Consider the following 14,835-nt stretch of genomic DNA (forward strand, 5'->3'; position numbering starts at 1 on the left):
CGAGGAGCGGGGTGTGTTTTAAAGCGGGCAGGCCGGGGCAGGAGCTCCCCGTGTCGCCGTGGAGGCGACACCGACGCCGCCCCGCTCCCTCCGTCCCTCCCTCCCCCTGCGGGGCTCCGTCCTGGCGGCAGCATCCCCGTTCCCCCCGCTGGGCGCAGGCTGGGCCGTGGCGAGCGGCCGCGCTGCGGGGCCGGGCGGGAAGGGCGCGCTGTCTCCGCTGTCTTTGGGGCGGCGCTGCGGGAGCGAGGCCGGCGGGGCGGGCGCTGCCCCCTGTCCGGCAGAGTCACCCCCCGTGCCGGCCCTGCCCCGCACTACAGTACCCATCAGGCCGCGGCCCCGCCAGTCCCGCCCCCGGCCGTCCCGGCGCATGACTGGCTGTTCCCCCGCCGGCGGCGGGCGCTCTGCTTCTTCCACGGGCCCGCGGACCTGTCCCTCAGCGCGGGGTGTGGAGGGGCGGTGGCAGCACGGGCGCGGTTGCGGCGGAGTCCGGAGGCGGCGCTGACAGGACGGCGTGCGGAGGCGCTGCGGGCCGTGGTGGCCGCCCCCGGCCCGGCCCGGCTCGGTCCGGCTGTGCTGAGCCCGGTCCGGTCCGGTCCGGCCCGGCTGTGCTGAGCCCGGCTGTGCTGAGCCCGGCTGTGCTGAGCCCGGCCCGGCCCGAGGTGAGGGAGCGGGGCCCGCGGAGCCGCGCGGTGGCGGCGCTGCCCCGCCGGGGGCGCCCCCTGACGGGCTGCGCGGTTCGGCCCCGCTCCGGTCCCGGCAGCGCCGGGCGGGACCGGCGGGGCCGCACCGGGCTCGGCTCCTCCTCGGCGCTGCTGCCGAGCCGCGCTCGGTCTGGACGTTCCCTCCTCTATCCTCTTGCACTTCCCTCGCCACCCGTTTTGTTTTTTAAATTTAATTTTTTAATGTGCGGTGCGCGGAATTTCGTCTCCTTAAACTCCATGCGGTTCTGCCCCGGTAAACGACACTGGTCCATCGCCGGCTCGCACGCTCCCTTACATGCTCAATCCACACAGGTGTGCACTTTCATCAGTTTTCGACTGCACGGTGTCACCGGTATTTGTCCCCGGCTTCATTATAGTGATCGCTCTGGAGCACTGCATTTCTTTCTCCACTCGAAAGCTCTTCTGTCATAATCCTCTGACAATCCCCCTTGTTCGGGGAGTGAGATATCATCTGGTCAAGTTTTATACATTTAACATTCAGTTTATATGTGAGTAGAATAACTAACTGCTTTTCCGTGCTCCTTTCTTTGTAGGAAGAAGCAGAAGTTTTAACCATCTTCCCATGGCATCTGACTTTTTTGAAGAGGAGGTAAGGTTAACGTCATGTAAAATTACCCTCTTTATTTCTGATGTTCCACTAATCTTTCTTCTGTAGGCATACATTTTGGAAACTGTGGTGAGTTCATGCATACTTTCATGCCTTGCAAACATAATACCAGAGCTGATTAATAAACGGTAGTGATAGGACTCTTACGCCGTCAGGATTGTAAGTGCCTATCAAACTGACATTCTCACTACATTATGCCACTATTATATTCTTTGCAGTTTTAAAAGAACTGTAGATAATTATTCAAGATATTGAAACATTTAGTTTATAGTTCTATTGCTGTGGTTGTCACCTTCACTTTATATCAAATTTGAGACTCATTTCTTAAGGATGTCTCTATTTTCTGCTTTATTTGCACATTGATAGCTCTACTGAATGACTAGTCACAGCAACTTTTTCCTCTGATAGCATATTAAAATGTGAAAGCCTAAGACTAATCTGCTTTGCAGGACTTTTCAGCCACTTGATTGAAGGGAAATAAGAAGTTTGTTTCAAGACTCTTATGTCATTCATCAGCTCTGTTAACAAAAGTGGGGCTTGAGGATACATTTGCTGCTTCTTTGCATTTTTGCTGAAGGTACGTGCGTTTGAAGGTATGGATGAGTTCTTGGTATCAGGAGTTAGTGTATTTTGTAGCTGCCAGTGAAACTATACCAGTGCAAGTTGGGATTAAAATTCTCGACTTTGTATATTTTTGTCATAATTTTTTTTGGAAGATAAATTGTTAATGCAATAGAAAAAACACTTGCCCTTAAAATCTTATTTAACAATGGGAAAGATTTACAGTCTGGCTGTGCAGTCTTCGCTTTATTTAAATTTAGGCATGTGGATTTAGAATCAGCTTCTAGAAATAAATAATTATAATCCCTATTTTGATACCCTTAATTCTGGTGGGCTGGTCCTGCAAAGCTGTTAAAAGGGTCTTTGGTTAGTTTATTAGCTGCAGTTCAGTAAGGTTTTTGGTGTGAAAGGAACTTGGATTTGAGATAACTGCACAAAATGTGACCCAAAATATAGCAACTCTTGAATTTACTTTTTTTTTTTTTTTTAATACACTGCTTTTTTTTGCATAATTTCTTTTAGATTGTGAAATGTGGTACAGCATAAAATAGCTTAATAAATGAGTGCATGAATGTACAGTAGGGATGAACTGAGAATATTTTCTTTCCAGGAGAAACAAATGAAAAGAGGTAGAACGATCCTGAAAGTAACAGCTAACTATATTTTAAAAGTACAGCTATTGGTAGGCTCTAACTGTAAGTGGTTTGGTTCCAGGTGGCTTGTAGTGAATGGAGTTAAACTTGGCTGTCTTGGATATGATACACCTTAATTTAATTAATTTAATAGCTACTTTCTGTTCAAACTTTAAAATCTAACGATCCTATTTTTATTGCAGTCTTTAAAGATCTGATCGTTCTTCTGTGTGTCTGAGATGTAAAACTTAGTGCAAGGAGAGGCAACAGATTGGTTCCGTCATACGATTTTGTTGGGTTTTTTTGAGAGTACTTAAAAGATTATGATGGATAATGCTGTCTTGCCAAAGAATGCCGACACAGGTGTTCATCGTTATCTTAATTAAGATCCTGAGAAAATGTCATCTTTCGGCATGAATTATGAAGGGAGATGCATTAGGAGATCTTTTCAACTTTTTTTTTTCTTTTTACAGGGGTAGATGAGAAGGAGACAGTTTTCTCAAAACCTTTTTTGATATTTCTTTATCAGCATAGCTTACCTTAGACACAGAACTTGTTTCTCCAGTTCAATTTGTGACAATTTTACCAAGAGATCTGTATGCGATCCTAAAGGGAATCACCTTAAAGAAAAAATAAATACAAAGTAATTCCCTTACAAGATACCCTGTTTCATTTAAAGCTGTCCTATTAAAAAAAGAGGAGACTCGGACAGTAGTGGAAATTGCTGCTGGAAACATCTGATAAGAAATGTTTTATACAGTATATTTAAAAGTATTAACAACTCATAACAGAGAAAAATATGTGAATATTCATTTTTTTAATAAGGCATGAAGAGGAAAGAAAATTTTCTTTCTCATCTTTGCACTGTCATACAGGTAAAACTAATTAGCATGCAAAGAGGAGGGAGGGGCCTGTGTCTTTCTATGTTAATTCAATGCATTATCTGGTAAAGAGCTAAAATAATGCATGTAAAATATTGGCTGTAAAAGTTCGGGGCCCTTTCCTGCAGACACTGCTGCCTCTTCCCTCAGGTGCAGTGCTGTGAGTTCCAGGGCAGGCAGTGCAGTGGAAGTGTCAGTGTTTTGTGGCTCTCAGACTGGGTAAAGGATCCCGGGAGGAGCTCTCTGGGCAAGACACCCTCAGCTGCTCTGTTGTTTCTCCTGCCTGCACTTCCTTTGCCCGAGATGCTCCTTGTTCACACTCCCTGTGTTTGTGGTCTGAGAGCGAGGTGTAAACTCGTGAACACCTAGAATAACTCTTCTGTGCCTAGCATTTGGGTATTAGGTAGCTTAGAGTTTTGTTTTTCTCTCCAAGCCTTTCTATTTTAAATCACTTCTTGTCTGCTAAAAGAACCATGATTATCAGTTCCAGTCTTTTTTTTTGTTTGTTTGTTTGTTTTTTTTAATTGTTTCAGTAACCTTTTTAGTGTGGAATAAAATACAGAAGTGCAGCTGACAAGCCTTTCAAGCACCTAGTTATGTACTGAGCATGTAACTCCAAAGATCTTGACAGTATCATGGGAGAACCTGAAACTGTATTTCAGTTTCCTTGAAGTTTCCTGTAATTAACTTAAATGGCATTATTTGCTTGAATTTGTTGACATAGTATGGACTAAGTTAAGAATGTCTTTAGGGTTTATTTTACTTACAGTTCCATGGACATATGCAGAAAATAGACTGAGTGAAAAATGAGAAACTGCTTTCTTTCATGTCTAAAACAAGTTTTTCACTTAAAGCAAGCCACATCTACTTTGTTGGCTCTTAGAGTGAGTGAGGAGCAGCTCAGTGGGGAGGGTGGCTGTGGCTCCCTGTGCTGTTTCATGGCACGTGCGTGAGCCCATAGCTTCCCTCGCGGTGGCAAGTTCCCTTTTGCCTGCAGGTGCTGCAGTATGGTGGGAGCTCCTGTAGCTGGAATCTGGCCTCCAGTGTGGGTGTTAGAGGTGAGTGACTTGATAGCAGGGTTGTGTTCCAAAGATTTTGTGCTTTATCTACTTTACTTACATATATTTGCAGTCCTTACGACTGGTGTTTGCAAGAGCTCAGCAGTTCCTCTAAGAGGAGAAACATAAAGCCAGGTAGCCTTTCTGGCCTTACACCCAAGGAATTCTTTTTAACAGTTCATAATTTCTGGGGTTTTATTAATAATAGAGCTTTTTAGTCTGTATTCCTTAATGTGGGTAGTACAGATGCAGATGATTCTTGAAGCTGTTTTTTGCAGATTGAAGTGAATGTATTTGTAGAACCAGCATATTTTTTTTTTTCTTTTTTTATTATAGAAATCATTGCTTGAGGAAAAAAAAAAAACACTTGGACCTTTCAAGGTGAATATGGATCACCATAACAGAGTTTACTGTACTAATAAACATGTGACTGATGACTCTCCTGCTCTTCCTGAAGATGCACCTTCCTGAGCAATTTCTTTTTTCCCAACAGAGCAAAAATGAGCTTTTCCTTTTCATAAGCACATATTTTTCACAGTGTTTCTTAGCATTTCTAGCACAGATAAAGAACACAGCATTTACCTCTGAAATATTCTCTGCTGACATCTACAGAAATTTTCATGCCTTTCAGATTTAATTTTGTGTAGAATAATGCATGGTATAATATGTAGGTCTTGTGTTTTCAATTAAGCTGTATTAGGTAACTATGCTCTCCTTTCATATCCCATAGCAAAGTATCAATATCCAGATGGCAGTGTGCTGGGATAAAAGATAGCTACAGGCTTGGCTGCTACTGTAAAGCCAAGAACAAACATTTTAGCCTGTGTGATAAATAAAACCCAGGTTGAGACTCTCGGCGTATTGGAGTTGCACTAAATAATTCTACAGTGCTGTTTATTACCGGTTTCATTGGATAATATGCAGCTGTAAAACCTGCTTGAAGCTTTTATTAAGAATACTCTGTCATTATAAAAAGGTGCCTAGGACTTCTTTATGGTACTGGCAGTGTGAGAATTACTTTCTTTGTGCTGACTTTCTGGCTTTTATCTAGGAAGGACCTTGGTGTCTCCCAGCTACTGTGGGCAATAGGTTTCATGAATGTCTCTTGGGAAGAGGACAGCTCTGTAGAGCCTAAGTTTTAAACGTAATTTTGAAGATATTTTTTTCCTTTATGCTTTTTCTTAAGTTTTTTTTCAGTATTTAATTTACTGCTTCAGTTAAAATTCAGCTGACATTCCTTGTAGTATACACTGTGCTACTGTGTTCCTAAGTAAAACTTAAGCTGAGGTCATCCAGGTAGTTCTTTGAGAGGATGCTGCAGAAGGGTGGAGGGACTTTTAGACTGGCTGAGAAGGGATGGGAAAACTTGGTAGCAGGCAGAGGGCTAGACCTGGGTTTGTTTTCTCCTTGTGTTTCTGTCACATCCTACGACTTAGCTTTGTTCATGTAACCTCAGCCTCAGTTTCCCTAACAGGAGCTCTGCTTGTCTCAGAAATGTTCAGATGTAAAGTGCTGTCCATGCTCATATAATTATTAGACTGTTGTGCTTTTGAGCAAGAGTAAGTGATTAATGCTGTTACTGGTTCATTAGCAAAATGCCATTAAACTTCCCCATTCCTCAGATCTTTGATTTCCGTAGGCACCTGTTTGTGATGCACCTCTCGGACCATGCAGGCTTGAGCACCATCCAGTGGGATGTGGTACTAAATAGTGTCTGTAGGATTTAACAAACATACTGGGTCAATGGATGAAGAAACCCTTGCATTGCTCAGTTTGTAATCCTTGTTTGTCAGAGAAACATGCTGAGTTAGTGACAAATACTATATTTTTTGTTCCATCCCCCATTCTCTGTATGTCCGTTTTTATCTGAATGGATTGCAGCCACGAGAGAAGCAGTGAGATCCACAGTGGGGAAAATGAACCCAGCAGTCCATCCTATCCTATACCTGCCTGAATATGGGAAAAGACCTAGTACAAAGCCAGAATGCAGCTGGGTTGCAGTCTTTTTAACCATATTAAGTCCTGTTCAGAGTTAATGGTAAGTAATCTGCTATGAATATGGTATGATTCATTAAGCAGAGCATTACGGTAGGGGCACTTTCCTTTGTGGTGCTGGGTTCAGCCACTTAAAAATGCAGAGTTAATTTTTCTAGATGCATCAACTTTATTCCCATTTCTGTTGAGAAAATTGCACAGTGCAGGTGACAGGAACTGTAAAAAGTATATTCTTTCTATTTTAGTCCTCTCCAGATGATCTCAATGAGATGGTCACAGCAATGCTGAAGAAAGGAAGGGCAGAATTGGAAGGCAAGAGCTACTTCAAAGCAAGATTCTTCATCTTTCTGTAATGCCCAAACATGAAGACTTTATAAACTTCATTAGGTAGAGTATTGCTAATTGTGTCATATCAGTAATATTGCATGATGTAATATGGCATTGCTATATTGTCTGGTGATCATGTGGAGCTGCATTAAATAAATAAATGTATGCCATGACTTAAATGAACATTATGAGTGAGAGCAGTAAATGGAGAAGGTGGGTACTAGAGGAAATGCTAGTAGCCTTTTTTAAGCCAGGGTCTTTCTTTTTTTCGCTCTTTCCATAAGCAGTACTTTTTTTGTTTCTTGATAAGGACGGAATAAAGAAAAATATCTTTTCATTCAAGAAATTTGATCTAGTTCAACTTCTTAACCAGAAAGGCTTCACAGTCCTACTAGCTGATAGAGCATCTTAATGCCTTGTCCAGCAGGAAATGGCACTCATGGTGCTGACCCATTAACATCTGTAGTGCAGCAGCATGTGCTGTTCTTACTCCTCAGGGCTTGTGAAATGTCTGCTGTGGCACAGCCCTCTGTGACCTCTTGCACTGAAGGATGGAATTTGTGAGTCCTTTTCTGTCTGGAGCTTGTGGGAGCTCCCTCCTGAGCCAAATAGTTCTGAAATATTGCAAAAAAAGATCTGACAGTGTTGTCTGGGAGATGTGACTGACTTAATTATTATTAACATTTATTAAGTGCCTTGCAATGGAGTGGAAGAGCATTGCCTTCATTTTTACAAATAGGAGAACTGGCATGTAAGGAAGAATGAATCTCTTCTATCTTCTGCAATTCTTGACCCACCTAATTAGGTGATTGTCACAAGAAATGAGAAGCTGGCTCAGGGGAATGGCACTGGGGGAAGCTGCCGTACACATTCCGTTCACACCGCGCTTCTCCCTCACACAATGGCTTAGCGTGGTGAGCAGGGCTTCCCTCTGTCAGTGTTGCTGGGCCAGGGAGGAGATTTAAAAAGGCTGAGGAGCCTGAGGCTGTCTATTGGATAGCTTCATTATAGATCCCATCCAGGGAAAAAGTGGGGAACTGCAACTCATTTCTAGGAGCTGCTCTGGTTTTTAGCAATTCCTCACCTACTGCCTCCTCCCTCTTCCTTTTGCTGTGGAGTGGCCTTTCCCCACAATAAGCTGATTCTCTTCATGGCTGATATTTACACTTAGGTAGCCTCTAAGGCACTAATTGCTCCTTCTAGTCTAAGACTTCAGTTTCTTTTTTTTTTTTTTTTTTTTAATAATTTATTTTGCTAAGAAAGGGAATCTGTCCAGCTGTTACAAACAATAGTGGATTTGATGTGTATCAATAAAGAGTTAGAGATGTATGTTTTCCATGTAAAAGATAAAGAGATTTAAAGCCTGCTTTAAAGTAAGGCAAACCTTGGAGAGGTTTACTTAGATGTACAATATGCCTCATTCTTTCATTTTTAAAAACAGTATTAAGGGATTTTTTCAAGAAAAGAGAAAATAATTTAGTCTTTTTGCATTTTTTTCTTAGTCTCACAGTGGTAAGATAAATATTCAGAGTTAGGAGTTGCTAAGGTTAATGTGATTAAAATGAGTATGTGATAACAGGCTCTGCACATTAAAGATTAAGAGCTCAAATTATAGACTCCAGAGGGAAACACTCCATGAGCATTTGTAAATTTTGTTTGTGCAAGAAATGCAGGCTTAGGCCTTTGGTTGGAGTTGCACAACAGTTTCATCCTGTTGTATCTGCAGAGAATTCTTTTAAACACTGTAGTGTTGGGGTGAAAATATAGTGAGGTGGGGGGGACAAATGAGGAAATAATTTTGGTCTAAGCATTAGTGTTACTCTATAAAAATAGATTAGTTTTACACAATTTATTCACATTTACAAAGGTCAGTTTATAGCATTCTGAGTGCAGTAGTTAATTCTTTATGTATAAATTGATCCTTTATACAGATATAATTCCATATACAACATTTAATCGTTGAATGCAAGTTGAAAATATATTAGCAATTAATTTATGTAGGTTATGACTTTCTTTCCCATGTATTTTGTAGTGATTCCTACCCTAAAGTTGAGTCAGGATGTGCTTAATGAAAATTAGATGTGAAATGTAATATGCAGAGGACAAAGAAGCATTGAAATCCTTATTTCTCTTTAAAAGACAAAGGTACCTCAGATAATTCTCCTTTCTTAATCTCTTAAGGATTTGATGCATAATTCTGTTATGAGCAATTTGGAGTGAATAAAAATATTTTTAGAAGTATTATTAGTACCAGACTATTTCTCACCTTTTATGAAGCATAGTTTGGTTTTAAAATTTAAAATTCTTTGCATTTTGAGAGGTTAATTTATAGGCAGCCTTCCCCTGAGAAGGGAAAGCACCTTGGACCTTGTAGAGAGGCAAGCCTTCTTGTTATATCTGTGAAATTTGCTAATGTTGCAACCATTGAAATAAAATGTTTGTTTACATAACAGAAGTGGCATTTCTCCTCCTCTTCCTTGTGGTTTTGTCCAACTAGATGTTATGAGTGGCAGTTGCAGTGACTGCTAAGTGTTTAAATGATGACACCATTATGTGAAGTGATTTTGAAATGAGAGATTCCAGCCAAGAATTACATCTGCTCTCATCTCCTTCAAATCATACTCTCTGGCTGTGCAGATTATGATTGATTTGTTTGTGACAGATTGCAGGAAACAGTCATTGATTTTTCAATATTTTACCTTAAAATTATTTACAGTTGTAACCAAGGGGAGGTATTTCCATGGGCTGTCAGCCCCTGAAAGACTGGGATAATATTCCCTGCTCCCTGACAAGACAAATTACCCGTAATGAGTGCAGTAGCTGAAGGGTATACTTTTATTTTAAAATATGTCAATAACCCAGTGACTAAACGAATATTGATTCAGCATAATGAAGCCTGAGTAATGTGAAAATGAGCTCTTCAAGGAGCATGGTAAAGACTTTCTTTTTAGCTTGTAGCGAGAAGCTTTTCATTCTTTACTGTTAGATAGTTGAAATGTGCAGTCTTAAACAAGTCATCCTTAAACATTGGTAATATGTGGAGTAACGTAACAAAAGAACTTCAGGGTTTTTTTCTGTTTATTTTTTCTTTTTTTTTTCCTCCAAGTTCTTTTTTCTTCAATATGTTTCAGTAGATTAAACACTTAAAGAGGAAAATGCAAGTTATCCAGGGCAGGGATAGAATTACTATTTGTGTAAATGTCTTTTGCAGTAATATTCTTCAGCTAGCTTAATGGCATTTTTAATGTGGATTCTGAATATGGGCATGGAAATATATCTAAATAAACTGTAGATTTAATTTCATATTATTGACTTTTTGACATACTGATGTGTGTTCTGTGTGGCCAGTCTAATATTCTTGTCCTTCAACAGTTTAGAGTGGCTGGTTTATGAGCACCTAGATATACTATGATATAAAACTTAGTTACCATAATGCACATTTTTCTTTCCATAACATATAACACTGTGTGTTTCTTATCAAATGAGAATTCTCCAGCAGTAATTCATTTAAATTACAGTAATTTATGCAGTGCCATAGGTGTGGTGTGGAAAAGCATCTAATAGATTAATATGAATGTACTTCAATTGTTCAGGGTAAGGATTAGATTAAAGACCATGTTGAGGTACAATTTTTTTAACATTAGAAGTATTGAACGCTAAAAAAAAACCACCCCACCCTATCATGTGAAAGGATCAATTGGTCATTTGTATTCAAGAGCATCATGCAACATTGGGAAGGCTCTGCAGAAACACTGGGTATAAATAGCCGTGTAATCCAGACATAGACAAAAAGATATTTTCTTGGAGTGTTTGTGTGTAATGTGTCAATTATGAAATAATGTCATAGCCAGAAGCATTTAGTGAGCATGTTTGGGCATGAAGACGACTTTCCTTATTTTCTGAGGACTAACTTCAATTGCATCCAACTAGCTTGTGAAAAATCTTCAGAAGGCTGTTTTCCTATCAGCACAAAGGTGATTTTTTCCAAATGTCATTCCTTTAGCACTAGAAACTATTTCAGGAGGCACTTGAGAACCTGTGGCATTGAGAGTTAAATGGCAACCCTGGAATGTGAGATATGTTCCTGTTTTTAATTTGTTAGTTTTCAGAAAAAAAGTGTAATGTACGTTTGAGTGGGTTACAACTGCACATAATTATAGTTTTGAGAGGGTTTGTGCATATCTCCTGGGATTTCCAAAATATTGGAGAATTATTAATGGTGAGGCAGTAATAAACTGAAATATATAGCTGTGACAACAGGAGAATTTGGGGCTTTTGTACCTGTTGCAAGAGATCTACAAACGTTACAATATTGAACCTTAACTTCCTGCTCAGTTGCATTTTACACACCTCAAGTTCCCTGCCTGTTCTTTGTTTCTGTACCTTTTTGTTTCTTTGGCCAGCAGCAGGAGATGGAAAGGGAGGATTCTTGTTCAGTAGCTTTCCCACAGTAGCGAGGAAGAGGGAGACTGTTCAGGGCTGGGTGCCAGCTCTGGTGCAGACTGAAGGGCAAATAAATGTTTGTTTTAACAACATCTCCTTTTCCTGAATAACACTGCATGAGCTCATGGTACCAAACTGAGCAACAGCAGATACTGCTGGAGGTACTGCTGGCAGGGAAACTGAAGTGGGCTCTGCTTGCAAGGCATTTTTCATCTGCGAGACAGGCAACAACTCTGTCTTTGCTGTCTTTCCCAAAGATGAGTTTGTTTCTTGAATATCTGACGTTCCAGCCCAGGCCTGAACCATGTGCTTGGCACTAAAAGCAAATGGTGCATTCTTGGCTTTTTTATTTTAATTTGTGGGTGATACTGGAAATGTCTGATGATAGTGCCTTGGAAGCTCTGCAGTTTATTCATACATGTCTCTGTGTTAGAACTGTGACAATTGTTAATCCACTTTCAGGTGGACTGTGGAGGCGAAAATAAAAACCTCAGACAAAAAAAAAATCCCTAAATAAATTAATTGATTAAAAGTTATTGTGGCATTTGGGATCTCCCAGGAGCAGAATATAAGCCCAATTGCTGTTCAGTTAGATAAAAGTAAAAAACTGTGAAATTAAGATCATGGGTAGAGAACAGAATAATATCATTTGTGGCAGAGATGGGACTATTGGTCAATCATGAAGGTCTAATATTTAGGGGCTGGATGACCCTCAGCACTCCACAACTTGTGAATTTTGACCCATTTCAGTTAATTTCACAGTGAACACAGTGCATCAGTGTGTTCTTGTAGTAGGTGGTTTAGTGTTCCAATTCAGATCTTGGTTCCGTTATCAATAAAGTAGCAACCAAAACCAATTTTTAATTTTGTTTTTCCTGTTTACTCAGCCTCTGTGTTATCTATGTGCTCTACAGACCAGCCAACTAAAATAAGTTTAGTTTAAAGTGAGAGAGGAGAGCATGTTGATGTAGGTGATGGAAATTGTGCTTACTGGCTAAGCCTTCTCCATGCTGCCTCCTTCCCATTGTCAAATTACTTATTTGAACTCTAAGAACTAATATGTGATGGAACCCAAATCAGAGCAGTATACAAGTGGGCAGACAGTACTTTGTAGTATTTGCTTATCTAATGTCATGATGACTTGAAACCAATTCTTAGTGCCCTAAATTACGCTTTGAAGGTGGTGTTTCTTTTTGTTTAAATTTGTGGACAAATTATTGCTTTCCCAGAAACAATATGCAATATGCAAATACTCTGTTCTCTTGGAATGACCATTTTATGTACTAAAAGATGTCTGTCAGTAGTGCCGATAGTATCGCAGTCTTTGGTGTGTTGGCATATGGCTTATGGTGAACTGTAAGGCTGAGATAACCCTATAAAAATATGTGAGGGATCCAAGATGCTGTGAAAGTCTTGCTTAACTGCAATGGTTAAAAAGGAATGGCTGGCTTAATGCACGAGTGTTGAAATCTATGTCTGGAATTATGGAAACAAGTTGAGAAACATGACCAGAATTGATTGTTGATTATTTTCCTTAGTAAGAGCTGGGAAAAGATGTATTGTGCTTTTTTGTGGTTTTTAAAGGCCCACAGTATCCCTTTTTTCTTTTTTTCTTTTTTTTTTTTTTTTTTAGTTTCTTTTGTTAACTTATCTTTTAATATGTAGTGTCATTCCCAAAATGAAGTAGTGTCCTTGGGCTGGTGGCAACAGCTGGAGTTGCAGAATTCATAAATAATTCAGAGAGGGATAAAGGGTAGGGGAATTTTTTTGTCATTTGAATCTTTATTATGTGCACACATTTCATTTTAGATATGGCATCATTTGAATTCATTCAGTATGATGATTGCACTGACCTGTCATATTTATTTTGATGTCCCTTCGAAGGACCATATGCTCTGTCCTCGGCATGAAAATGATGCAAGTTGCAAACTGAAAGGCAGCTCTGTTCCTGTAGGGATGAAGCCCCTCACTTCCCGTTGTCACGTCAGTGGATGTACAGCTGCACTGCAGTAGAGAAGGTGGAGTTGTTATGTCAGTGCAGTGACTAAGTGGCAGTGTAGCCTAGCAAAAGGTGGAAAAAAGGGCAAAACCCATTTGCATCAAGGTATTGTATGGCATTGAAAACTCAGCTGTCACTGAGGGCCAGTTGGTGTGAGGAACCTGGCATGTGGAAGGTGGAAAGGATTAGAGCCAGCTAGAAATCTGCCAAGGTGGAGGTGTGCCATGGTAGCTTTAATGTGGGAATACAATTAATTACTCTGTATGTTGGAAGTGGGGTTGCCATGAACACAACCTCCTGGGGTTGTATGGGACTTAGTCTGGATATGCAAGGCTCAGAGCTTTTTCTTTGCCCAATCCATGTCCTCCTTTCCTCTTGAAGCTGCTTGCTTAGTCAGACAAAATCTTGGATAATGTTTTTTTTGGGGGGGAACAAGGGGAGGAAATGTGCAGTTGTAGTTTGCCTCTTCACTAATTCTGCTGTAACCATTGCATCTGGTCCTTCATTTATTTTGTTGGTATGTTCCTGTGGACAAGTGGTACATTTTCCAGAAGTTACAGGGTCGAGTCCAACCATGTCCCATAAGTAATGAACTGCATGATAATGACTGGCCAAAGCACTGGCTGGTATTAGCAATTGACAATTGCTGGATAATGGGACTCTGTTACCAGGACTTTGTTACTGTTACCTTTGAATGTAATATTAACACCATAAGATCGCAACCATGTTATTTTCATGGTATAAGGTGTAACAGTGAGTGGTGATTTGTGTGAGGTACGTGGTCCACTGTGCTCATGCCAGGGGAAGAAGGAAGCCAATTAAGTGCAGGTTAGTAAAATACAATAATTAGAAGCTGTGAATGAGAATAACTGTATGCAAAATTGTTTCTTTTCTAGATCCTGTCATCAATGAATGAGCCTCCCTGAAATCATCCTATCAGTTACTGCCAAGATGAGAAGGATAACAGGAAGGAAGGAGTGCTTAAGTGGCTTTAATAACAGTTAATTTAATACGTTTATCAAATGACAGGTTGCTTTTTCCTCAAAACTCGATTGTCATGACAAGATGCTTTTGGAAGTCATCTTTGTAAAATAAAACTGACAATTTTTAAGGTATAAAGTGCTATTGTATTTTTCTTTAGAATGTTGTCATTATGGTAAACTGCTGGAAAGTCTTTATTTTTGAAGTAATTTAACTTGCATACTTCATTCATTTATTTGAATGTCTGTTGAATGCTGTGTGAAAAATTTCTTGCCAGAGTTTTTATTCAATGGAATAGTTACTGTTACAGTGCTCAATTTATTATTGTCTAAATTACTGTTGCCCTAGCCTCCTGCAAAAATGTTTTTTTTTAGTTATTCTTAAACAAATAAAGAATGAATGAGGTTCTGTCCCCTTTGTGTTTTGATCAGTATGTTTTACCTTTCAGTGAAAGTGTCTTCAGTTTTTGGAATGGAACAACACAAAGAAAGGTGTTTTGGTTTTGTTTTTTTTTTTTTTCCAGCAGCACGTCTTTTGTGCAATGATTTTTTAATATATACACTGCCAAGATACAATTACTGGAAGGAGAGAAAGATATGTTGGGAATGTCATGTTATGCCAAATTAAGA

At 40.2% G+C, this 14,835-nt stretch overlaps 1 long non-coding RNA gene across 2 annotated transcripts; it reads left to right on the forward strand.

Annotated features, from left to right (window-relative positions):
• The first annotated feature begins 446 nt into the window (after positions 1-446).
• On the forward strand, positions 447-14,618 carry LOC106628347 (uncharacterized). Of its 2 annotated transcripts, none has more exons than XR_015773818.1 (8): positions 447-659; positions 1,256-1,311; positions 1,779-1,906; positions 4,401-4,461; positions 4,798-4,842; positions 6,343-6,499; positions 6,702-6,843; positions 14,122-14,618. It is a non-coding gene; the product is annotated as an uncharacterized LOC106628347 (long non-coding RNA). The 2 variants fall into 2 exon arrangements; XR_015773819.1 differs by lacking the exon at positions 447-659 and adding an exon at positions 860-1,013.
• Positions 14,619-14,835: the final 217 nt, after the last annotated feature.

This window comes from Pseudopodoces humilis, chromosome 14 (assembly GCF_049639895.1).
Source record: "Pseudopodoces humilis isolate 2021_Gansu_Grassland_sample_001 chromosome 14, ASM4963989v1, whole genome shotgun sequence".
Lineage (NCBI taxonomy): Eukaryota > Metazoa > Chordata > Aves > Passeriformes > Paridae > Pseudopodoces > Pseudopodoces humilis.